Below are 26,696 nucleotides of genomic sequence, written 5' to 3' on the forward strand. Positions count from 1 at the left end.
TTTGAGAAGTTGCCTTGTACTAATATTGGGCCCAGTTTTCAACTTGGATTAAAATACTTGAAAACTGGGCCTCCCTGGTGGCGCAAAAGGTTAAGCACCGCACTATGAAGCAGACCCGCAGCTTCTGCAGCACGAGTTCAATCCCCAGCCGACCAGGGAGCAACCCACATGGCGCAGCAGACCTCTCCTGTCTCGCCCACTGCTCCCCTCAGCAGTGTGTGTATTTCAATCTGCCTGTTCTGCTCCCAGCTCTGTCTCTGGTGAATCCTCTCACCCCCCTCATCTCTGGCCTGTACCCCAGCTCTTGTATGCATAAATAAATAAATCTTTGAAAAATAAAATAAAATACTTGAAAACTGTCAAAGACAACACCTCTCCTCTCTTCCTGCCCTCAAATTACTTTTTGAGCAAATGCTAAAGAGACCTTTGCATCATGTCCAGTGCAGATTCTAACTTGCATAGATCTGCTTGTCAGCTCTGAAGTCCAAAAAATCAGAGGTTATTCAAGTCTCTGGACTGATCAGGTCGCCAAACACACACATAAGCAAGTGCACTAACTTAGCATAAGAAATACTGCTATTGGGCCTCCCCGGTGGCGCAGAGGTTGAGCGCTGGGTTGCGAAGCTGCCCGCAGCCTCTGCAGCGCCGGTTCCATCCCCGGCGGCCGGGCGAGGGTCCCACATGGCGCACAGACCTCTCCTGCCACCCGCTGCTCCCCTCAGCAGTGTACTTCGGTCCTTCTGCCTGCTCTGCTCCCCGCTCTGGCTCTGGTGAATTCTCTCACCCTCCCGCGCTTCTGACTGTACCCAGTGCTTGTATAAACAAAACAAACAAATAAAAATCATAAATAAATAAAAATACATGCCTCTTAAAAAAATAAAAAATAAATAGTTAAAAAAAAAAAAGAAATACTACTATTGAAAAACCTGGGCCCTCAAGTTCACTGGTCAGTGTCTAGCTTCTTCTTCCTTACATCCAAAGCCCTGAGCCCAAGGATGGGCCCCAGAGTCCATATTCAATAAACATGGGTGTTTATTGAAGTTGTAGTCCAAAGTGGATTTTATTTCTATCTTCTTCCTTTGCTCAATTTGTTTTCCGCTACGACTACAGTTTATAACCGGGAACATTTTTTGCTTTGCAGGCTGGCTTTGCTTTTTTGCTTGAGAGAAGCAAGTCTGGGGTTGACATAGCCCCACCTGAGGGTTGTACTCCCCTGGGGTCTTCATGCAGGTTTGTTTTAGATGGAAAGGTATGTCCCGGAGGGCTGGCTGGGAGAAGCCACTTTGACCCATGCTGAGAAACAAGGAGCATGTGTGCCCTTAGTGACTTTTTCCCCCCTCCAGATCTTAGGCTGCCTGTTCCCCAGCTGCTGTGGGCTGATGGCTATGTCCCCTCAGAATTTGTATGTTGAAACCTATTACCCAATATCGTGCAATTTGGAGGTGGGGCTGTTGGGAGGTGATCATGTCATGGGAGGGAGGTTGGAATCCTCATAAATGGGGTTGGTGTCCTTATAAAAGAAGATCCTAGAGAGCTCCCTCCCCCCTTCTTCCATGTGAGGACACAGTGAGGAGATGGGAACCAGGAAGTGGGACCCCCCAAACGCCGAATCCTCTGGTGCTTTGATCTTCTATTTTGAAACCTCCAGAACTGTGAGAAATAAATTTGTTTATAAGCCACCCAGTCTATGATTTTCTCTTACAGCAACCTGAACTGACTAAGACACTAGGCCCTCTGGAGTTCTTTGCCCAGATCAGAAGCCTAATCATGATCCTGGATTCTCCTTACTCTCTACCTTCCAGTTGTCACCAACTCTACCAATTCCATGCTCCTTGACTCTATGCTTCTATTTCTTCAGTCCCCCAGCCAGATCCAAGTCACCCATATCTTCCTTTTTAAATGAATCTTTTCTGTTGAATTCTTTTAAGATGTGGTTTTAATTTTTAAATCATTTTTAGCTCCTTTGAGATATAATTCACATACTAGATAATTCACCCATTTCAAGTGTACAAATTCTGAGTGTATTATAGGAAGACTAATGCTCCTTCTGCCCTCTTAGGTTCTCGACTAAGCCCCTCAGTCATAAAAGTCAGATTAGCAAGAGAAAAACAAACAGAAGTTTAATAATATAAGAGATGCAGGAAAACTGAGTGATTCCCACCCTTATCTTTCCTGTGGAACCTGGCAATTGCCTCTAATCTTGTCCATGTCCAGTTCATTACCCACGAGGCAGCCAGACCACCTTTTCCAAGCACCTTTTCCTAGTAACTTTTCTCTGGTTACAAAGCTTTAATGGCTCTTATTTCCCCTTCTATATCCAAGTGCACACACCTTGGCCTGGTGTGCCCCAGACCCCTCCCCCTCTCTCAAGGGTGCACACATACTTTGTGCTGGCCGAGTTGAACCACATCACAGGCACGCTGCACCTTCTCTTGTCTGTGCATGTTGCTCCTCCACTTTCTTTCCCACCTCAGCATCTCCCACTCCCTGGGCCTAGCTCACACCTCTTCATCTTTAGGGATCAACTTTGGCTTCACTCTCCTTCACCGTCCTAGCCTGAGTCACCTGTCCCTCCATCACATGACCTGCATTCAATTGCTTGCTTGACGATCTGATTTATTTGTGGATTGAGTTTCTCAAGGGGAGGAGCAGAATCCTGATTGCCACTGTGTCTTCAGCATCTAGAACAATGCTGGACAGGAGGTTATGAAAACAACAGTAATTGGAATGGCTACCACTTATTAAGCATCAACTCCAGGCCAGGTACTGTGTTGAAGGCTGCATGTGAATTATCTCCTTCCATCTTTGTGGTGGAGGCTTGTGATCCTGAAGAATTTATTCCTCCAGCTGCCAGGAATGCTGCAGGAAGACTAATCTCAGTGTCCTTTCCAGTTGACTTAGCTGAAGGAAGCTGCGTTGCCCAAGGTCATACCTCCTTCCAGTGTGCTCTGCAGCCAGCAACTGCTCTAGTTATTGGTCTAACTCAGGATAGGGCTTACCTGCTAGCCCAGCTCCAGAGCGCCCTCTGGGGTTGGCTGCTGCTTTCCCTGAGGCTGCTCCACCCACCACCCAACTTCTCTGCCCAATCCTACTTCCTGCTTCCCCTGATCAAATCCTGCCACCTGACTCCTATCTCTCAGTCTCCTTTCCAAGGAAGCAAACCTGGAACAATCCTCTTAGCAACCTTAAGGGTAGGTATTATTATGATTCTCCCTTGATAGATGAAGCAATTAAGGTGTAGAGACACTAAGTAAACTGCTCAATGTCAGAAAGCTCATGATTTGTAGAGGTGGGATTTGAATTAAGGCAATTGATAAATATTAGCCGGACACCCAATAAATATAAGTGTATCGATGGTTTAGTCCCAGCAGGCTCCAACAAAAAAGATTTATAATTCAAAACAAAGCTTTGTGTACGTAATTTCTCTCAATGTCGAGGAAACAAGGGCAGCAGCAGGCTGCCAGAGTCACGTGGCTGCCCTGTCTGTGACAGGCCGACCTGGTTGATGCATAGCACAGGTCACAGAGGGGCTGGAGCTCAGCTATAATGGGGAGTTTTTAATGCAAATGTCACCGAAAAGACGTCAGGGTCTGGATGATTTCATCCTTTTCTAATGGAACACATGACCTGGCATAGAAAAACCATGTCTCCTGATCTGTGAAAAATGCTCAGCATCCCAAGTTACTTGTGTTTGCCTGTGGGTGTTACTGGAGATGAACACATGGGGCCGTGTGCACCTGCTCCAGCCATCTCCTCCTGAGGGCACCGTCCACTATGGACAGTGTAGTCAAGGGGAGGTCTGGACCACTGAATGGAAGTTCTGGCCTCTTTAATACCTGAAGGTCAAGTGCATCGACAGCAGGTCTTAGAGCAAATAAGGTGACAGGAGATATCTGGTCTGGTTATGCTACGGAGACCTTGAGGATAAACTCTGGAAATACACCCTGGTGGAGGGAGAGGTGGGAAATCGATATGGCTTAGCTGCAGAGGTTCAGATTCCAGCACTAACTTTGCATCTGTTTGTTATTAAAAGTTAAACTCTGTGCCTGCAGCAGCCCAGTGCCCCTGACCTAGTGTGACAGGTACATTCTGTACCAGGTCTCTGGATCTTTAATTTTAAACTATGCTATCTTGCTATTTACCTGCCTGTGTTCTTCCCTGGAAGCTTGACAGGGGCCACAGGAATGGACAACTTAGCGTTGGCAGCTATTTTTTAAAATATCAAGGGCACTTCAGGACCTGATCTCATTGATTCCACCCAACCGCCCTAGGAGGCACAGATTAGGAAGCAGACTTAGAGATCAGTGACTCGCCTAAATTCACATAGCAGACCAGCAGGTAGCACCAGGCTTTGAAACCCATTCAGTCTGATTCCACAAACTGTGCTCCCAGAGAACATGGCCTCGCCCACACCTTAATTTCCAACATTAACCTCCACCGCTGTGGAAATGGTACATTTCTATTGTTTGAAGCCTGCCTGTTTGTGGTATGGGCACACCTTGTTTTATGGTGATTCACTTTACAGAGATTCACAGGATTTGCATTTTTTACAAATGGAAGCTTCGTGGCCACCCTGGTCAAACAAGTATAATGGCGCTATTTGTCCAGCAACACGTGGTCACTTCATGTGTCTGTGTCACATTTTGCTAATTCTTGAAATCTTTCCAACTTCTTCATGATTATCATATCTGTGATCAGTGACCTTGATGTTACTGTTTTGACTGTTCTGGAAATCACTGCAGATGTGGTGAAAATAGGGAGAGAACTAGAATTCGAAGCCCGAGGATGTGACTGCCTGGCCGCCACGTCATGACACAACTTTTAAAAGATGAGGAGCTGATCCTTGTGGGTGCAAAGAAAGTGGTGCCTTGAGATGGAATCCACTGATGGTGAAGAGACTGTGAAAATTGCTGAAACGACAGTAAAGGATTTAGAAGATGATGCCAACTCAGCTGATAAAGAAGTGGCAGGGTTGGAGAGGCTGGATTCCCCTTTTGAAAGTTCTATCGTGTTATCACACACCATCACATGCTGCAGAGAAATCTTTCCTGAAAGGAAGTCAAGAGTGGCAAACTTCATTATTGTCTTATTTTAAGAAATGCGAAGCACCCCAATCTTCAACCACCACCACCCCCATCAGTCAGGAGTCATCACCATGAAGGGGAGACCATCTACCAGCAAACAGTAGGCCACTAGGCTCTCAAATAACGTGGTTTATTGAACGTGGTTTTGTTAAAACATTGATGAGGAAAAAAAAAAAATCCCAGCGATTGTTGACATGGTTTCCTTATACATTGTTTCACTTAAAATTAAGGTCCTTCTGCCTGCTCTGCTCCCCGCTCTGGCTCTGGTGAATTCTCTCACCCTCCCGCGCTTCTGACTGTACCCAGTGCTTGTGTAAATAAATAAATAAATCTTTAAAAAAAATTACAGTTTCTAAGAAACTATTGAGCACAGTAAGGGGGAATTTTCCATACTCTCCACTGAAGGCTCAGATGACCATGAACCATTACTAGCAATAAAGTATTTTAAGGTATGTGCGTTGTTTTCTCTTAAGATATAACAGTACTGCACACTTAATAGACTACAGTATAGTGTAAACATAAGTTTTCTATACCCTGGGAAACTCCCAAATTCCTGTGGCTTCCTTTATTGTGAGGGTCATGTATGGTGGTGGCGTGGAACCCAGCCTGCAGGGTATTTGATGTGGGCCCAGCAAGTGCAGCCCGCACACTCTGTTGCCCCACCCAGGGGTGGCTTCTGTGATCCACCAGAGCAGCCACCTTGGGAGCTGGATGGACTGTGTCACCTGTCCCTGCCCAGGCCCTGCAGTGCAGGGAGGAAGGAGTTCTTGATCCACCATCTCCCCATCAGGCAAAAACTCTCCCTCTCCCATCCGAGGAACCAAACCCTCGACTCACTGAAGTGAAACTCTTAAATGTGTTTTTAAATGACCTTTTTTCCTACCATGCATCAAAGTCCTCTCACTCTTAAGGCTGGGTTCAGACAACAAGGGGAAACCTGCTCCGGCCTTTCTCCTGGCTTCTGGTGGTTTGTGGAGAGTCCCCCATTCTCTGCCTTCATCTTCACATCGTGTTCTCCCCAGGTGCCTGCCTGTGTCCAAATTTCCCCCGTGTGTGAGGACACATGTCACGTGGGATTAGGAGCCCAAGCTGCGGTATGACTTCATCGTAACTGATTTTAATATCCTTGACCTTGTTTCCAAATAAGGTCGCATTTTGAGATACTGGAGGTAGGATTCAACTCCTGACAGTTACTTAGTGGAAAATAAACCTCCTTCCCTCTGGTGTTACCAAGCCTCTAGAGAAAACCAGCACCCCTGGGTTCCTGGGTATTCTTCAGGGGTTCTCTATGCATTCACCAGTGTGAGTGCACACGTTCTTCCCTGGCACAGAGGCTGGCCCACCGTGTGCCCATCCCTCCTTACTCTCCTCAACAACGCTCCTGTGGAATTTTCCATATCAGCCCTCACAGACCTTCCTTGTTCCTTTAAGTGGCTGTGCACTAGTCTATAATTTATTAAACTGGTCCCTATTAATAGATATTTAGAGAGCCCCCAGTCTTCTGCTATTCCAAACAATGCCACAACGTATATTCTTGGGCACATCATTTTGCAGGAAGCAGAAGTTCATCTATTAATACCTGGAAGCGGAGGTGCTCAGCCAAGTCGCTCTCCAAGGAGGTCAGGGAAGGTCAGCCTTGCCCCAGCCACGTCACAGTGGTGTTTCCCCACGGCCTCATCCAACCGAGTTAGCGAACTTTCTGGTCTTTGCCAGTCTTGTATTTCCTCATGTACTTTTAATTTAATTTGCATTTCTATCATTATGAGCATAATTGAGCATCTTTTCATGTGTTTAAGAGACATTTGGAATCCCCTCCCTTGGAACATTCTGTATTTATCCTTTCCCCATTCTTCTTCTGCGACTGAGGAGGAATGAAAAGGACTTTTGCAGATGCAGAAGGAATTTTTAAAAGGGCACCAGGTAATTGCAGGGCACATGAAGATGGGAACTGGTGTTGAAATGCGGCTTGGGAACTCCCATCTCCCAGTTGCTGGAGATTTCTATGCCAGTCTTCTCTGCTCCTCCAGCCTAAGCAGCAGCAGGCTCAGGAACCTAGAAGAAGGCTGGTAATTTGATTCTGGGTTCAGCACTGAAATCTGAGCTTGCACTATGCATAGGCTGAGCTGCAGCAGGCCCCTCTTCTGAGGCTGGGTTAAGCCCCCTAGTGCAGGGGGCTGTTAAGTGTAGTTGGGGGCAGGGACATACCAGTTGGGGGCTCTCTGTGTGATCTGGTACTAGACTTGAGAGAAAGGCGAAGCTTGGAACAGATACTTATGTCATATATACTAAGAGACGTGGGTCAGACATGTCTCCCTAGGACACACCATGCTTTTGTGTTGGTCTTTTGTCTTTTCATCACTGGCCAGGGCTGTGCTGAGTCCAAATCCAAATGAAGAAACATTTCTGTCTAAATCTGCAGGTGTCTTGGAAGGTGACTTCCAAGAGTATGGCTACAGAGTTGTTTTCAGAATAGTTTATGTAGATGGAGAGCGAGAGTGTGTTCTATACACAAACACACACTATTGGTTGTTTCCCCGGTGAGCCCTGGCTAGTACAACCGCTAGGGTTGTGTGATCCTCAAGGCAGCATCTGACCTAGCACAGGACAAGAGAGATGCTGAGGGAGGAGGAAGTGAGGGCCCCAGAAGTCAGAGAGACTTGGAGCAAGAACTGGAGACCTGTGAGCGGGATTCTGAAGTAAAGTCAAGTTTGTTTTTTTAAAAAAGATTTATTTTTTGATACATACAAGAACTGTGGCACAAGCCAGTGGCGTGGGGGGGGGGTGGGTGGGTAGGATCCACCAGAGACAGAGGGGGGAACAGAACAGGCAGGCTGACTGAAATACACTGCTGAGGGGAGCAGCGGGCAAGTCAGGAGAGATCTGCTGTGCCATGTGGGTAGCTCCCTGGCCGAGGATCGAACTTGTGCTGCAGCAGGTGCCGACAGCATCATACGTTGCATCTTAACCCCTTGCGCCACCAGGAAGGCCCAGCAAGGTCAAGTTTGAACAGGTACAAGAAGGAACGCCCTTCGGGTAGTAAAAGGGGAGAGCAAAGGTGTAGAGCTAGGCCCAAGCAGGACATGTTTCTGGAGACTCGGGTACATGGCCACAGCAGCTGTCATAGGTGCAAAGGACATTGGTTAGTGGAAATATGTGTTTGACGCTTGTTTCTCTCTTCAGGTTACAAAACTGGTGTTTGGAGGTCAGGGGACATACGCATTAGCTAGATCTGCTAATATAAGTTGTTGAATAATATTTGTGGAATGAACGAACTCACTTTGCCCTTCTATTGAATTATAATCTAGGGCAGAATTAATTTCCTTCCTTGTTGCAAAAGGGGTCAAGAAATTGGCAATGATGGTTATGAGAATTACTTTTTTCCCAATGGGGAAATAATTGCATTACTTTCCATTTCCAAACATACTCATTAGCTAGGACATGGAAGCAGCCTAAATCTCCTTCAACAGACAGAACGGATCACAAAGATGTGGTGCGTACATCCCATGGAATGTCACACAGCCACGTGAAAGGATGAAATGCAGCCATTTTCAACACAATGGAAGAATCTGAAAAACTGACATGCAGCAGAGGAAGTCAGAACAATAAATATTAGACTTAATATAACACAGACAATTCGACAATGTGCACCACTTTCAAAAAACAACTGGACATCAACAAGCCCGGAGGGCCCCGATGTTCCGAGGAAGGAGAAGGCCAAGGGATACAGAGTTGGGGGGAAGGGAGAATTCAAACCCTTCCAAACCCCTCTCAAATTGACATTCCATCTCAACTCCATTTGACTCACTGGCTTATCATTTCATTTGCTTTTTCTTATAAATGCTTATGTTGCCGTTGGTGCCATAGCAGTAGGTGAAATTCAATTCAAAATATGTAACAACTAAAGCCACCCACTCACCAAGCCTTCATCTGCCAAGTGAATCTTCAAAGGAACTGAGAAGTAAGTGGTTCTCATATAAAATTTTCAGCTGCAGGCACAGGTCAGAAAGCACAATCAAATGTTTTTCATCACACCCAGCATACCTTTCATAAACAAGATTAAGAGGAAAGGGAACTATTATTATGAATCCAATTATAGTTGCAGCTTGTGGGAGATGAAGCTCCATGAAAATCAGTCCAATTCAGAGAGGAAAAGTTTGCTGAGGATGCAAACAGATGGGGTTTCCTCTAGAACTTTACGATCTGTGAATGTCACTTTGAAGAGTTTGCCTGGAGGAAAACAACCTACAGGTGGGATTTCCAAACGCCATCAACAGACGAGGACAACGAACAGAACATCCCAGGACTATCTTGTCTACCTCACCCCTCTTCCGGCTCTAGGAGCCCACGTCAAACGTGGAGTGACTTCTGAGCAGAAGCCAATAAAATCAGGAATGTATTAATTATCATGCAAGTATCACTTGTACAAGAAACAAGGCAAGGCTACTATTTGTTGTAAATATCAATATTTCATGAGGCCTTGCACAGCCCATGGCAAGGGGGGCCCTACAGAGATCCACCCTATATCATTCCTGGTAGGGAAGTGGAGTCAAACATAGACTTCTTTTATTAGAGATTGCCTCAAAACTCCAAATAAAATATGGAATTTTGGGGCCCCCCTGGTGGTGCAAGGGGTTAAGACACAACCTATGAAGCTGTCCGCAGCCTCTGCAGCACGAGTTTGATCCCCCCGGCCAGCCAGGGAGCAACCCACATGGCGCAGCAGACCTCTCCTGACTCGCCCGCTGCTCCCCTCAGCAGTGTATTTCAGTCAGTCTGCCTGTTCTGCTCCCTACTGTCTCTGGTGAATCCTTTCTCACACACACTCCCACCCCGGCATCTGGACTGTACCCCAGCTCTTGTATGCATAAATAAATAAATCTTAAAAAAATAAAATATGGAATTTTGTTGGGAGGGTTAAAAAACAAAGCTTACTTGTAAACAACTGAGACAATGCAGAAAAATATAAAATAGAACACCTGGTACCCAGAGATGAGCAGGGAATGAAAGCGTGAAGTCACCATTAGCTGTAAAAGGGGGTTATTGTTGCCATGTGATCAGATCTTTCCTTTTTCATATTCACTGAGCAACTACGACTGTGTGTTAGGGACTGAAATGGTATGTTAGACACGGAGCTTCTCTGCCTTCGGGGAAGGGCTGACTGATTCGAGGATGTGTTCTAGAATCAGAGCTTTTCCCGACTGTGCTGTCTCGGTGCCACCTCTTGGCTGCTGGACACACAATCTTTTGTTGTTGTGTTTTCCTTTCGCCTTCCAAGGCAGTTGAACAAACTTCTCAGCGCATTTCTCCATTTTATACAAACGTTTTTTTAAATTTGAAGGGCTCTTTTCACTTCTCTCCTTAGACCCCTCTGGAAACTCAGCCTCCTCCATTTAGTGATTTTATTTTAGGTTGTTGTTTGCGTTTAAAGATCACATTCTTTTCCTGGGCAGCAGCTCTGCACCCTGACAGGCTAAACTGGTTTTGTTTTTATCACTATTCACTAACAAAAAGTTAATACTAGTAACTTTTTTTTTTTTTTTTAAGATTTATTTATTTATTTATACAAGCACTGGGTACAGTCAGAGGCATGGGAGGGTGAGAGAATTCACCAGAGCCAGAGCAGAGAGCAGAACAGGCAGAGTGACGAAGTACACTGCTGAGGGGAGCAGTGGGTGGCAGGAGACGTCTGCGCGCCATGTGGGACCCTCGCCTGGCGGCCGGGGATCGAACCGACGCTGCAGAGGCTGCGGGCAGCTTCACAGCCCAGCGCTCAACCGCTGCGCCACCGGGGAGGCCCAATACGTAACTTTAAAGTGCACAAATAATATATAAAGTATGTCCTTGTTTGGAAATGTGTTTTAAATTTTAAACTCATGTGTAGGGCCTCCCCGGTGGCGCAGCGGTTGAGCGCCGGGTTGCGAAGCTGCCCGCAGCCTCTGCAGCGCCGGTTCGATCCCGGGCTGCTCCCCGGCCACCAGAGGAGGGTCCCACATGGCGCGCAGACCCCTCCTGCCGCCCGCTGCTCCCCTCAGCAGTGTACTTCGGTCCTTCTGCCTGCTCTGCTCCCTGCTCTGGCTCTGGTGAATTCTCTCACACTCCCGCGCTTCTGACTGTACCCAGTGCTTGTATAAATAAATAAATAAATCTTAAAAAAAAAAAGAAAGAAATTTAAACTCATGTGTAAATGACCCATTTCATCCAACAAGACTTCATCTGGCCTGTCTGAGCCACCTTTAGTTATTCTTACACCTTGTAAACTGGAGTTTAACCCACTTGTACCTGGGGGAAATCTGCTACGATTTCCCCAAGCCCCTTTATTTTGCCAGATTAATTTCGTTCAAAATCCTCCTGGCTATCCCTGGGTGTGGATGGGCCGCAGGAGGCCAAGACTGATTGTGGACTGCAGCTGACTGTTTGCCTTCCCAGTTTGTCTACGATCCTGCAAGGCAGCCGGCACCCTCTGGGACAGGCCTGGCGCCTGCCCCCCTGGGAGTCTATACAGTATTCCAGGCCCACAGCTCTGGCTGCTAAAGTTAGAGGCAGCCCCCTAGCAAATAGCAGGTGGGCCCAGGAGACAAAGAAGGCCAAGCTGAGCACCCCTGGGCTGTCCCCAAGCCACGAAGCCCATGGGAGGATTTCTTCTCATTTTTCTTTCTTGCTAATATAAAGCACAGAACTGGAGTTTGTGGTTAAATTTTTAAAATATATATTATTTTCTTTTTAATTACAAAAGCAAGGTAAATAAACTCTGTAAAAGTTGGAAAATACAGAAGGCACAGGAGAAAATAAAAATTTTACAAGTGGGTGGGAGCTTGAGGGGACGACCTTAAAGAGGGGATGGGGAAGAGCTTGCCAGCAGTTAGCTCCTGTCCACCTGCAGAATCCACAGAGCAGGGAACCGGAGGGCCAGTCACTAGAAGGCCTTCCTGCTCTGACCTGTGACTAGACAGCCCTCAGCCTGCTGGTCTGGGCAACATGACCCTTTGCCCCCACCGCTGCTCTCACATGGTGGGTGAGAGCCAAGTGAAGCAGGGCTGTTCTGTAGGGAAAGGTCCCAGGGACGGAATACCACATCTGTTTGTTCATTCATCCACAGTACTTTAAATATTTATTGAGTGACTACTGTGGGCTGGGCACCATGCCAAGTTTGGTGTATGTATGTTTGTGAACATACATAGACATTGAAGTTACGCAAATAGGAACTGAATCCCAATTGTCAAAACCAAGAAGGAAAAACAGTCCAGGTCCAGAAGTCAGGGAGGGCGTCTTTGAGGAAGTCACACAAGAACTGCACCTTGTTGGGTGAGTAGAGTCAGCTGGACAGAGAGTGTGGGAAGGAACCATCCCACAGCATGTGTGAAGGTCAGGTCCTGCAGGCTGAAGGTAAGGAGATGGACAGGCGAGCCCTGATTTTACAGGGCAGAAGGGCCTCTAAGTGGGTGGGAATTTATCCCAAGAGCAAAGGGAATCATTGGCAGAATTTTATTTTATTATTTATTTATTTTTTAAAGATTCATTTATTTTATGCATACAAGAGCTGGGGCAGAGGCCAGAGGTGTGGGGGGTGAGAGGATTCACCAGAGACAGACTGGGGAACAGAACAAGCAGACTAATGGAAATACACTGCTGAGGGGAGCAGCGGGCAAGTCAGGAGAGGTCTGCTGTGCCATGTGGGTAGCTCCCTGGCTGGCCGGGGATTGAACTCATGCTGCAGAGGCTGCGGACAGCTTCACAGGTTGCGTCTTAACCCCCTGTGCCACCAGGGAGGCCGCATTGGCAGAATTTTAAACAGAGGAGTGACGTAATCAGAGTTGTTGTTATGGGAAATCATGTGCGCTGTGGAGAATGCCTTGCAGAAAGGCAAGAGAGGTGGTCAGGAGAATAGTTAAAAGGCTGACATGAACATTTAAGGGAGGGATGCTGTGCTGGGACTAGAACGGGAATGATATTAATGAAAATTGGGTTTGATTGCATGTATAGCTGTGTTCTTGGCATTTTGCCTGCATGAGCTCAATCACTACAAAAAACTAAGAAGCAGGCATCATTACTATTGCTGTTTTATAGAGAACACTGAGGCTCAGAGGAGTTGAGAAAGTTGCCCAATGTCACATAACTAGTGAGCGGAGAGCCAGGGTTTGAGCCTGGGCACTCCAGGTCTGGAACCTGCGGGCTTAATTACAATCTATATTGGAGACAAGTAGATAGATCCAAAACTTGGTAACTGATTGGTTTCTTCCATGACCCCAACTAGATGACTGATGCCATTGTGATGATTGAAACAGCAAGCTCAAAACAAAAATGTGTTATAAGTACAGCTTTGTGGGAGAAACATTGCAGATGAATTAGTTTACATGAATGTAATAATATTAGCAGCAAACACTTATATGGAGCTTTCTGTATGCCAGGTGTTCTTCTAAAACCTGTATGTGTATTAATTCACTTCATCTGCACAAGAACCCTAAGAAAGTGTCAATGTTGGGCCTCCCTGGTGGTGCAAGGGGTTAGGATGCAACCTATGAAGCTAACTGCAGCCACTGCAGCACAAGTTTGATCCCCAGCCTGCCAGGGAGCAACCCACATGGTGCAGCAGACCTCTCCTGACTCGCCCGCTGCTCTCCTCAGCAGTATGCCTGTTCAGTCAGTCTGCCTGTTCTGTTCCCCACTCTGTCTCTGGGGAATCCTCTCTCTCCCCCTGCACCTCTGGCCTGTAACCCCAGTTCTTGTATGCATAAAACTTTAAAAAAAAAAAAAAGGAAGAAAATGTCAGTGTTGTCATCCCTTCTCTGGTCTGTATGAATGTCTGTGTCCCCCGGAATTCATATGCTGAAATCCTAACCCTAAAGGTAACGGTATTAGTAGGTGGGGCCACTGCGAGGGGCTTAAATCCTGAGGGTGGAGTCCTCATGAATGGGATTATTGCCCTTATGCGAGGCTCCAGAGACACCCCTCATCCTCACCATATGGGGACACGGTGCGAAGGGGCCAGCTGTCAACCAGGAAGAGGGCTTTCACCAGATCTGACCACGCTTGTGTCTTGATCTTGGACTTCTAACCTCCAGAACTGTGAGAAATAAATTCCAGCTGGCTTTAAACCACCCATTCTGATATTTTGTTACAGCAGCCAGAAGGAACTAAACCAATCCCTATTTCACAGATGAAAAACTAAGGTGCAGAGTACAAGTGACTTACCAAAGGTCACAGAGCAAGAGGGGTCGGGCTATTAGCCCAGGCAGGCGGACTGCAGAGGGCAGGCTCTTAATTACAGGTGGGTGGCTTCCGGAAGCTTCTGCAACACAATGGTCCCCCTTCCCAAGGCAGGTCTCTCCAAAGCAACCCACTTCACGCAGGGGCTTCTGCCTCCTAAGTGACTCTGTGAACATGACCTGTAGGACAGAAAACCAGCTCTGGAACATTTCAATAATAAAACCTGCAACCAAGCACGCTTAGGTAAGAACCACGAGTCTGCAATAAGTTGCTTCTTGGCAGGGTCTGCACTGCCAAAAAATGGGGTTTCCTTTCCAGATATTACTGTCTGAATTGGTTGGGAGGTTATCTATAGGAGGATGAGGAGTTATTTGTTGAGGAGTCCAGAGGGAGACTTTTCTCAGGCTCCGGATGAAATCCTTTTACTATACAGTCGGGGCTTCTGGTGCTCAGTAAAGCTTGCTTCATTTGGAATTACATTTACAGGGATTACCATTAAAGGGAACCAGAGGAGGGACATCATCAGCTGCTCATCAGCGGGGCTGTCTTTGTGTGCTGGAGAATATTGCTTTCTTCACATCATAGCCAGCCCTGGCGAGGTAGAACCTGAAGAGTGAAGGAGGCTCCTTTCCGGGCCTGCTGTCAGGTAAGTTCCCGGAGCCACCCACAGGCCTCCTTCCAGTTTCAGCTCCTTCCAGAACTCACTGCTCTCGGGAAGAGTCCAAGGTCTCGGCTGGGCCTGCCAAGCTTGTCACAGTGTCAGCGAAGCTAACCTCGCCAACTCTTCTCCCATCCACCCTGCCTCCAGCCCACTACAGCATCTCACCTTCCCCCCAAATAGCCTGTCGGAAATGCCATTCTCCCTTCCCTTCTGCTGCCGTCACTCATCTCAGAGCGGAGGTGTTCTTGGGGAGTCTTCTCCTATTTCCCGGAGAGAAGGGGTCATCCCCACCGTGTTCCCCCAAAACGGTGGGAGTGCTTCCCATCTGACCTCATTACACAAGTTATAATTACGTGCTTATGGATGTCTTCCCCTCAAAACAGAGAGGCCAGTGTCAGCCAATGTCTCTTCACCTGTCCTCCGTCTCCCCACCTGTGGCCCCTCCATCCATCACAGTGCCTGACGAGTAGCCACGCTGGACGGGTCACATTCCTGAGATCTCTCCCACCATGGTCTCATCTTAGGGAGACAGTCCCGACTGCGGTCTTGAGTGAAGGTGTCTGTTTTGGAAAATGTAGATCTTGCCTCCCCCAAATTTCCAGGCTAGGAGTGGGTCCCCAGAAACCAAGCCATGGGCTGGCACGTGACATGGAATGAACTGGCGGGAGAAAACATGGCCAGCGCTGTCTTGGCTCTGGGCTACCATCTAGCACTTGTTTCTGGGAGGCCTATCTGGGGTATGGCCTTTTTTCTTGATTTCTGAGATCCATGGAGTCTCCAAAGAGGCCTCCATGATCATGGGCTCCTGGTTCTTGCCGTGGTAGAGGCCCCTCCAACCTTGAATCAGGCTGACTCATGTGACCAATGGGATACTGCAGAAGAAGGGCGTTTTGCTCCCAAGATGGAACATAAAGACATTACAGATTCTGCCTTGTTTTTGAGACTCCCTCCCCCAAGGGGAACCAGTCACCACGATGGGAAGACCCTGGGTAGCCTTATGGAGAGACCCGTGGGAGAGGAGCTTGTGGGTCACCTTGGAAGTGGATGCCCCCGCCCCGTCGTCAAACCTTTGGCTACCTGCAGACCGGGCTGCATCGAGCTGTATGAAACACTGAGCCAAAACAACGCAGCTAAGCCACTTCCCAGCCACGGAAACTGTGTGAGATAATAAATGTTTGCTGTTGTGTTAAGCCACTGAATTTTGGGATAATGCATTATGTAGCAATAGATAACTGATAGACATTTTCGCGTCCTTAAAATAAAAATTTCTCGTGTTGGCGTGTGTAAATACTTGCTATTTACTCACTGCTGCCTCGTGTGGTGATAGGGATCCCACCATGTAGGAAGGGACAGTTTATCCTTGGAGATTAGCACCTGCTCCAACAGAAGCAGACTCAAAGAGAACTTTCTCGAACTCTCTCTCTCTTTCTCTAATATATACCAAAAGTTTGATCAATTAGAATTTCTGAAGGGGGGAGAATAAAAAAAAAGAATTTCTGAGGCATTTTTCACATACATTTCATTTGATCCTCTTAGCAATTGACATAAATGATTGTACGTCTCAAATATACTTACAGCTACAGATTAACTTTACATTGAGAATGTCTGCATTAATACATGGATAAAGCACGTTTTGCAGGCCCTTCACATCTCTGTAGATTTGCTTATTCGACAAATATTTACTGACTTCCCACTAGGGATAAGGAGTTAGAAGACATATAGAAAGGAGGCAAAAATTAATCTTGCCTCCTGGGAATTTATAATCTAGCAGCGGCCCTGGAACATTAGAACATGACCAAAGATAACTAAAATACAATGCAGAAGCTTCTGAAGCCCTTCCACCGAGAACTGAGCGCTGGCCTTGTCCTGAGTAATGTGTTGGAACACACCGTGGAGATTTATTTAGTGGATCTCACTGAATAACTCACAACCTTATGAAAAAGGCAGAGTTGGGGGCCTCCCTGGTGGCGCAGCGGTTGAGCGCTGGGTTGCGAAGCTGCCCGCAGCCTCTGCGGCACCAGTTCGATCCCTGGCTGCTCCCCGGCCACTGGAGGAGGGTCCCACATGGCACACAGACCTCTCCTGCCTCCTGCTGCTCCCCTCAGCAGTGTACTTCGGTCCTTCTGCCTGCTCTGCTCCCCGCTCTGGCTCTGGTGAATTCTCTCACCCTCCGTTCTTCTGACTGTACCCAGTGCTTGTATAAATAAATGAATAAATTTAAATAAATATAAATAAATTTAAAAAAAAAAAAAGAAAAAGAAAAAGGCAGAGTAGCAGAGTGGTCAGTTCAAAGATTCTAGAATCAGTCTCCTGCATTTGGACCCTGAGAGAAGGGATCCTGGAAAGTTACTGACCCTCTCTGTGACTCAGTTTCCTCACATGAAAAGGGGGGATAACAATAGGTTCCTGGTTACAGAACCTGATAATAGTGTCACACACAGTAGAGGATCATAAGAGATATGTCATGTGAAACACATGGGACAGAGCCTGACACCTGAGCAGCACTAATATGGCGAGTCTCATACTGTCACCTCGAAGATCCCATTTTAGTCTAGCAAATGGAGGCTTAGAGATGTTTAGTGAGCCACGCCCTTGCTTTTAACTGTCTCACTCTAATAGGTCCCCAAAGGGGGTAAAGGGAGGCAGACCAAGAGCAGACCAGAGTAGTTCCAGCAAAGATAAGGGCGAGTTTGTTCACGACTAAATGCAGAGTCTCATCTGAAAAGCGTCCTAAAACGAGGCCAACTGGCTTCTGGCCACAGGTGGCTTTTATTACTTCTCCTCACAGACAACTGGTTGTTTCTGGCAGAGACGACCCACTAGGGTGGGGGAAGACAGAACCATTTTTGCACAGTTCCCCAGACAGTTTATCGAACAGTCTAGAAACACCAGGGATAGCAGGATTACTAATCACCCTGTCTGCTGATGTAAACTCTATTTAGATACAACAATGTCTTTAAAATAACCTGAAATACAATTACCACCCCGAGGATGGGGCTGGCTGAATGACTAGAGAAATGTCATTCAGATTGTTCATTAACTAATTACAGCGCACTGCAAACAGCGCTCTGTGAGGCAGGCCTGTGGGTGAGTCACCGCGAGCGCAGGAGCCAGACGGGTGCTCAGTGAGCAATTCTGGCGCCAGCATCCAAGGGGGGTTGGGGTGGGGGGGCATGTTTGAGCAACAAAGGAGGACTCTTCCCTGCCTTGAGATCCCCCGAGCATCTGTGGGAAGATGCTCTGAGAGCGATCCAGAAAGACTTCATGCCAGGGTCACAGGGCTTCAGACAACACCCGGAGGCAGAATCTCAGAGCTGGGGCCCAAGGGGCGGGTGGCCCGTCACCCGTTCCATGAATGAATCTGGTGACTCTGCCGCCTTGTGTGTGTGTGGAAGAACGTTTATTAGGCGCAGAAGGGCACCTGCTGTCCTGTGGCCCAGGAGTACCTGTCGACCTTAGCACGGGGGCGTAAGGGACTGAGTCCCACACCCCAGGATGGCCGGTCACCCCGAGGCAGGGCTGGTGGTATTGCTGCCATAAGGGGTTTGAAAAAATTGTTTGAATTCATCAAAGTATTTGCAAAACAACAAGGCGGCCTGCGACTGTCTGTACCTTGGTTGCCTCCACTGTAAATTGGGTCAACTGGTGTCATCACAAGGAGTTGCTGGAGCAAATGACATGAAGATGTCAAGTCTAGCCTCATGCTTGGCAAGGGCCCAGGGCTCCATAAATGTGCATGCTATTCTTCTTGTCATCGACCACACGCCTTGGGAGAGCGGGTTCAGACCCCTGCTCCTTCCCTCACTCGCTCTTTCTCCTGCCTTTGGCCAGCCTTGTGATGAAGAACGACTCAAAATTCTTTCTCTGAGCTTTTAAAATCAAAGATAGTGACGATACACTCTCTCCTGAGCAGCAAAAGCACCTGACAGGTAGGGGCTAGAATTGGCAGATTCTTCCCCACCTCCACTCTGTTTAGGGAAAGAACCTATTTTTTTTTTTTCGTTATCAAGATAACTTTGGTTTACAACACTGTATATAATTTATTTTATTTTTTAAAAAGATTTATTTATTTATTTATACAAGCACTGGGTACAGTCAGAAGCGCGGGACGGTGAGAGAATTCACCAGACCCAGAGCAGGGAACAGAACAGGAAGACTGACGAAATACACTGCTGAGGGGAGCAGCGGGCACAGCAGGAGAGGTCTGTCCTGCCATGTGGGACCCTTGCCGGTGGCCAGGGATTAAACCGGCGCTACAGAGGCTGCGGGCAGCTTCGCAGCCCAGCACTCAACCACTGAGCCACCAGGGGAGGCCCTGTATATAATTTAGGGGAAAGGGCTTGTACCTCTTCAGATGTACGTCACTATATCACCCCCCCATCAAAGCATTTTACCCCAGGCCATTGGGCCTTCTCCTCCCTTTGTTCCAACCCTATTCTCCCCTCCTTCTGTAGCAACCTCAATTCTGCAGTCATATTTCTATGGTATGGTTTGTCAGTTCTTTTCTTTATATTATTCCACATATAAGTGAAATCAGTGGTTAGTTGTCTTTCTCCTTCTGAATTATTTCACTTAGCATTATTCCTTCTGGTTCCATCCATGCTGTTGCAAATGACAAGAGTTCATCTTTTTTATAGCCGAGTAGTATTCCATTGTATACATATAACGTATCTTATTAATCTACTACTCTGCCATTTGGCATTTAGGTTCTTCCCATAACTTGGCTATTGTAAATAGTGCTGGGCCTCCCTGGTGGTGCAAGGGTTAAGACAGTACTATGAAGCAATCTGCAGCCTCTGCAGAATGAGTGCGATCCCCGGCCAGCCAGGGAGCAACACACATGGCGCAGCAGACCTCTCCTGACTCGCCCGCTGCTCCCCTCAGCAATGTATTTCAGTCCATCTGCCTGTTCTGTTCCCCACTCTGTCTCTGGTGAATCCTCTCACTCCCCATATCTCTGGCCTACACCCTGGCTCTTGTATGCATAAATAAATAAATCTTTAAAAAAGAAGAAGAAAAAAAAATAGTGCTGCACTGAACATAGGAGTGCATATATCCCTTCGAATTAGTGAATTATCCCTCCTAGGTATCTTTCGATAGATACCTAGGAGTGGAATTGCTGAATCATAGGGTAGTAGATGTATTTTTAATATTTTGAGGACCCTCCATACTGTTTTCCACAGGGTTAGACCAGTCTACATTTCAACCAACAGTGTACGAGGAAGGGTTCCTTTTCCTCCACACCTTGGCCAATGCTTGTTGTTTTGGTCTCATTGAAATGGGCCATTCTCAGCAAAGTGAGGTGATTTGTGGTTTTGATTTGCATTTCCCTGATGATAAATGATGTTGAACTTTTTTTCATGTGTCTGTTGGTCAACTGTATGCCTTCTTTGGGGAAGTATCTATTTAGCTTTTCTGCTTCACTTTTTATTGTGTTTTTGTTTGCTTGTTTATTTTCTTTTTATTAAGTTGTATGAGTTCTTTGTAAATCTTTGAATATTAGCTCCTTTTCAGATGTGTTATGTGTAGACATTTTCTCCTAGGTGGTAGGTGTCCTTTTGTAGAAAAAAAAAAAACAAATTCTTTAAGATAACACAATTGAATTTCTTTAAGATAAATAAAAATAAAATTCTTCAAGATAAATGCAACGGGCTATACAATCTGATCTTTCCATTGTTCTCCAGAATGAATGCCCAGACATTTCTGGGGCCAAAGACAGGATTAGCATTTCTCAACCTAGTAAACACACCCATCTGGCTTCTGCACGGGGAACATTAGTGCTCCAACCGTTTCCTGTAATCACTTGAACCATCTAGGCCGCAAGCTTGGAAATTAAATTCAAGAAGTGATTTTTCCATCCTGGAAGCTGTTTCAATTACAGCTTCTTACTGACGAATCTGGGATAAGCTGCAAAGGAACAGGCCTAGCACTTCGGTAACGGTCTGCTCAGCAGGAACCTGAAGACTGAGAACATCACCCTGGACAGAGCAATAACCCGGCTCTGGGCTCCTGCGACATGCCAGGGCTGATGGAGCTCAGGGGCTGTTGTGGGGGGTAGAGGGAGGCAGGGGCAAATGGAGTGTTCATGTGAGGACTCCTGCAGTGCCTGCTGGGGTCATGGGTGTTATCTAGGTGCCCCAGCATTGAAGGCTGCAGCCAGTGGCTAATCTTGAATTGGTCTGGCTCCTTGGGGGACTACCCTCCAGTTTGGAAGCCTCCCCGTGGGGGCAGTGGGATCAGCTTGTGCATAATCACACGCTTAGGGAACCAGTCCATTGCTCCTGATTATAACCTCCAGTTGGCCTTTTCTCCCTCCTGCATTCCTGCTTCTGCTGAGCTCTGCTTATGATTCCAGCAGCTTCAGACCATCTTCTCCTCGTGGAAAAAAGGGCACCTGCTAGAAGTGATGCAGTCTCGGTTTTAATTCACATCATAATAGAACTTGTTGAGACTGAGTATTTCCACTGCTCCTCTAAGGTTCTTAAATTATTCATGAGTTTGTTTGTTTTTTGTTTTTTTTTTAGATTTATTTTTTTTATTTATTTATACAAGCACTGGGTACAGTCAGAAGCGCAGGAGGGTGAGAGAATTCACCAGAGCCAGAGCGGGGAGCAGAGCAGGCAGAAGGACCGAGGTACACTGCTGAGGGGAGCGGGCGGCAGGAGAGGTCTGCGTGCCATGTGGGACCCTCACACGGTGGCCAGGGATCGAACCAGCGCTGCAGAGGCCGGCGGGCAGCCTCGCAAGCCAGCGCTCAACCGCTGCGCCACCGGGGAGGCCCCTCATGAGTTTGTTTTTTATGATAGAAGTAATGCAGACTCAGGGTTTTGTTTGTTGTTTAAGCTCACCTAAAATAATAAAGGACACTGAAGTTCTATTACTTTACTTCTGACCTCAGTTTCCTAATCTGTACATGACAGATCATAGTCACACCTTCCATTTAGAGATGGAAACAACTGAAGATGCCTGACAGGGAGCCTGGCACCTGACATGGTAGTGATGATCATCCTTGGCACTGTATTTCCAGAGATGGCTTAGGGTCTCCTCCAGAAATATTCCATGCTCACAAGAAAATACATGAACCGATTCCAGAACACAGAGAGATACTAAACCTTATGTCTGCAGCTTGCTGTTTTCACTTAACAATAACCTTGGGCATGTTTTCACATTAATACATATTGATTTCCCACATTTCTTTTAAAATAACTGAGCAGAACTCGATGTTCTGCAATATATATGCCCAGAAGTGGACATTTAAAATATATAATTACATATTTGTTCCTGGAGGTTTATATTTGCAAATGCTTACAAACAACGATTAGAGGAATTCAAACATCCTTTACAAAATTTACAAATCTTGTAAACTTGACCTCCAATCTGTGCCACCAGGCGGCTGAGACACATACTGGAGCCTCAGGCCAAGAGCACTGGGAACCAGACTGGACATGCATGATGGGGCTGGTTAAAAGCAGGGTGAATTACTATGCTGATTCTAGATTAATTTGGAACAGAATAGAATGTTAAAGGAGGTGTACTAGTTGTTAGTTTAAGCCTTAAACTACAATATTGAGACCAATAGCTTTACTATTATTTTTCCACTTGGCTTACCAGCTCCTCAAATTCAATCAGTGTCCTGCTGTTGGAAGGTATTTTGAAGTGTGCCAACTCTTAATTGAAATGGAAGTGCCTGAAACCAGAGTTAATACTAAGAGCAACAGGGAGTCCAATTTATGGAGGTAAACTGTTGCTAGCTTTGCATTTCAACTACTTTTGGGCCTAGGAATCAATTTACATTCTGAGAATAGCCTGGATGGTTGAGAACTGAGTTGGGTTGGGCCCGAGGTGCAGCTCCAGCGGTTCTGCTGAGCTTTGGGTTGCCGCGGACCAGCACAGCGATGGACGATGAGGCCGTCTCAGGGTTGAGAGATTGCGCAGGGTGGTCAGGGATTCGATGAATAAATGACACACAGACACACCTGAAGAGAGTGAAAATCTGAGTGCGTCTCTATTAAGCTAGTGGTCAGTATATATATGTTTTTCTAAAAGCATAGGAACAGTGAACATCAAAGAGATCAGTTTGCTCATAGACTTAGCTTAATTGACAGGGCAGTGATTTATGTCCGAAGTTACATCTGGACCTAGCCTCATTCCTAATTGGACAGGCTATAAATTCTTTCTACTGTTTTATATAATTATTTTCTAGTTGCACTAACTATCATTTTTACTCATAATTAATTGTCATGGGTGAATTTATTTTATAATGCAGTTACTATCAAAGGTACTAAAGTTAAGCACATAATAGAAAGATTATTAAACCAACAATTCTATTATAACACAGCGTTTAGTAATGTTTCATTTGCATTAACCTAATTATTAAATTAGGTATGTTTTTTAAATAGCAATCAATGACCAGAAAAAAGGAAAGATTTTAGAAAGACAGTTGTAGCAGAATAAAGTTTGTGGGCCTTGAGAAAGCGAGATAAGGTTCCAGGTGGTCAGCATTTCTTTTAATCATCTTTGTGGCAGCTTCTGGTGGTCATTATTTCTTGGCAGGCATTCGGCTTCTCTGCATCTTAGGGAGTTTGCTGTTCTCCCCCTGCGCGCATGGTTCCTTGCCCACGCCGGACCTCAGGGACCATGGCAACAGCCATTAGCCCTGAGGGTCACTGCAGGGGGGGGTGCAGCATTGGGTTCCCTTGGAATGTAAGAAATGAGTTCTGCTAGGGTCTAGAGGCGTGACTGGGTCAGCACCTGGCATGCCTTCCATCAACAATTATGAGTGCACTAGGCACTGTGCTGGGAACTAGAGCGACCGTGGGCAACAGAATGGGATCCCTGTCCTGTTAAGATTCTACTCGGGGAGACACATAAACAAGCAGGCAAACAAAATAATTGAGCTTATGATTAGCACCAACAAGGAAAGAAACAGATGAAAGGAACCAGGGGAATCCACGTTCCCTAGGTGGCTAGGAAGGGACGTGTGAGCAGAGAATTGATAGATGAATAAGGCTGAGCTCCAGGAAGAGCTAAGAAAGACCATTCTAGGCAAGAGGAAGAACAAGGGCACAGGCCCTAGGGCGGGAAAGAGCTCTCAGCGTGTTTAGTGATTCAAGGGACGCACAGGGGGCTGGGTCATAGTGAGGAAGAGAAGGAGAACTATGTCAGTGGGGTTCTTTGGATCATGGCAGGTATTTTTTTTCCCCTTATTCCCCACTGGGTCAGCCAGCTGCAACCTGGGTCCTTTGGGACAGAGCTCCCTCTGCTGGTTCACCAACTAGAACCTTCGGGATGTTGACCCTTCCTATGGTGTCATGAACTTCAAATAACTGCCATCATCGTAATCCATAGCAATCTGTTTATTACAGAGTACGAGTATCTGTGACTGCAGATTCATGATGTTAATAGGAAGTAGAGCAAGGGCTTTGGGATTGGCCTGGGGGCCCCATCAGCAGTCACCTTTGGCGTATTTCTCAATATCTTTGACTCTCAGTCTTCTCATCTGTAAAACGGACATAATGTTGTGTCAGCTGGGTGTCCAGTCGGGGAAACAGAAATTAATCTAGTTGGTTTAACTGAGAGAACGTGGAAACATCATTAAACAGGTGCTAGCGAACTGAAAACAACATAAGTTATGTTGAGGAAAATAATAACTAGAGGAAGCAATGCCCATGTCTTGGCTGGGGAAAGAAGTAGGGGGTGTCATAACTGTACCAGTCATCTTGGCTGTGTAACAAGTCAGCCCAAATCTTGGCGCTCGGCATTCAAGCCTAGAGCCCTCCAGGCTGGCGAGGCAGTTCTCCTGATGGTCCCTCTGGGCCAGGCTGCAGCTTTCAGCTGGAAGGTCAGTTGGGACATCTGGGTGGCTTGGCCTCTTTCTGTCCATGGGAAGCTAAACTGGGCCTCCTCACCTGCAGTGGGAGTAGCCACTCCCACTGAAGAAAACAAGCCCCAAATGCACAAGTGCTCCTGCAGCCTTTGTGTCCTGTTTGCTGGTGTCCCAATGCTCCAAGCAGGTCTCCTCGCTCACCAGAGTCATGGTGGAGGGACTTCAGGGGCAGGAGCCATCAAAGGTCGTTGGTGCAACAACCCATCTCAAGAATCTACACGTTGAGAAGAGGGGGTTCCCAGCTATAGCTGTCCCCTCGGCAGCTTGGAGGTGGGGTCTCACTGAGCAGGGCTCAGACATCTGAAGAGTGGGAGCCTCCCGGTTGTGCTGGGAATGTGGAAAGAAGTTGGAAACTGGAACCATCTGCTGCTTTGGAGGAATCAGTAAGCAAGGAGGAAGAAAGTGTCCCTTCTCTCCTCTTTCTGCCTTCCAAACTCCCTCTAGTGGCCCCTTATTGACCAACTGACAAGGAAGAAATGTAGTTTGCAGACTCCCAGCCCCGCCTCACAGAGCACAGTGCAGCATGGCGGCAGCTGATGCAGAACCCATGGCCTTGTTCAACGGTGCTCAGCCCAGGCGAACGACCGCCCCATTACATAACTACCTTTACTATTATTAACTCAATCTTCTGTAATTGCAACCTGCAATTGCACTGAACTTTGACTGCAATAAGTACCATGTGGTGGGAGAAACTGAAGAAAGAACTGAGGTTTTATTCTATCCTAATAGTTTCTTATTGACCAGTGACCCTTATTGATGAAGACAGTAACATTTGTCATCTCTGGGGGAGCCTGTGTTAGGGGTGAGGGGTGTCAGGGATGGCCACAGAGAGTCTGAGGGGATCTCGCAAATATTTAAATAAGACACTGAACTTGAAATCTATACTTTGTAATTGCAAGAGCTGGGCTTACTGAGAGAGAAAAGGCTTCCTGCTTCAGAGACGAAGGGCCTGGGGAGCTCAGGGCACAGAGCTCATGTCAAAAGTGCAAAGCAAAAAGGAAAGTACAAGGCCCCAGGAAGAGTTCTCATGGCCTCAAAGGAGAAAACAGTGACCAAGTGGCAGGAGAGTGAATCACAGGGACTTATTTGGATCTGCTGTGTTGGGTCAGAGAGAGAGAGAGAGACAGAGACAGACAGACAGACACACGCCATGCTTTGGCCTTCTCCATGAGTTACAAGGTATACACAGATGAAGGAAAGAGCTATGTTCTGTCTCAAAGAGTCAGGAACAGCCTCATCTATGTCTAGCAGGAGACAGACAACAATGTTAACTGGGGAACTGAAAAGAATTTAATCAAAGATCTATCTACAAAATACGTGGGCCGGGTTGAGTAAAGGCAGCAAGGAGTTGGTAGTGTGCTCTGGTGCTACGAGTAGCTGGGAGCTGTTAACTACCACTCTTAGCCATGAGGGAGCAGGGATAGGACCAATTATTCGAACCCGGTGAGCTACGTGGGAAGGGAAGCCTGACAGGAGATGTGATGGGAGACACAGTCAATCCATTGTAGTGAGCCTGCAGGCAGGACATTGGGGAAATAAATGCTCTTCTCTCTCTCTATCGTTCTTTCTCTCTCCCGCTCTCCTTCTTGCTTGCTCTCTCACTCTCACTCTCTCCTAGTAGGAAGGCTGCCAGATTACATGGTACATACTTATGCCAAAAAAATATTTCTTACGAAGCTATAGTAATCAAAGTATGGTATTGGCATAAAAACAGACATATGGATCAATGGAACAGAATAGAGAGCACTGAAATAAACCCACGCATATAGGGTAAATCAATGTAAAACAAAAGAGTGAAGAATATACAATGGGGAAAGGACAGTGTCTTCAACAAATGGTGCTGGGAAAACTGGACAACTCC

General features: G+C 46.7%; 1 long non-coding RNA gene across 3 annotated transcripts in view; it reads right to left on the reverse strand.

Annotated features, from left to right (window-relative positions):
• Positions 1-1,939: 1,939 nt before the first annotated feature.
• The window catches only part of LOC119233940 (uncharacterized), a 38,820-nt gene continuing 14,063 nt past the window's right edge, over positions 1,940-26,696 (reverse strand). For 2 of the 3 annotated variants that reach the window (XR_008550098.1, XR_005122502.2), the window contains exons 3-4: positions 14,274-14,467; positions 1,940-5,048 (exon numbers count right to left, since the gene is read on the reverse strand). This is a non-coding gene — a long non-coding RNA (uncharacterized LOC119233940). The remainder of the gene's footprint in view (positions 5,049-14,273; positions 14,468-26,696) is intronic. The other variant, XR_008550097.1, reaches the window with a different exon arrangement.

Source organism: Talpa occidentalis, unplaced genomic scaffold, assembly GCF_014898055.3.
Source record: "Talpa occidentalis isolate TD23 unplaced genomic scaffold, MPIMG_talOcc4v2.1 talOcc4.8, whole genome shotgun sequence".
Classification (NCBI taxonomy): domain Eukaryota; kingdom Metazoa; phylum Chordata; class Mammalia; order Eulipotyphla; family Talpidae; genus Talpa; species Talpa occidentalis.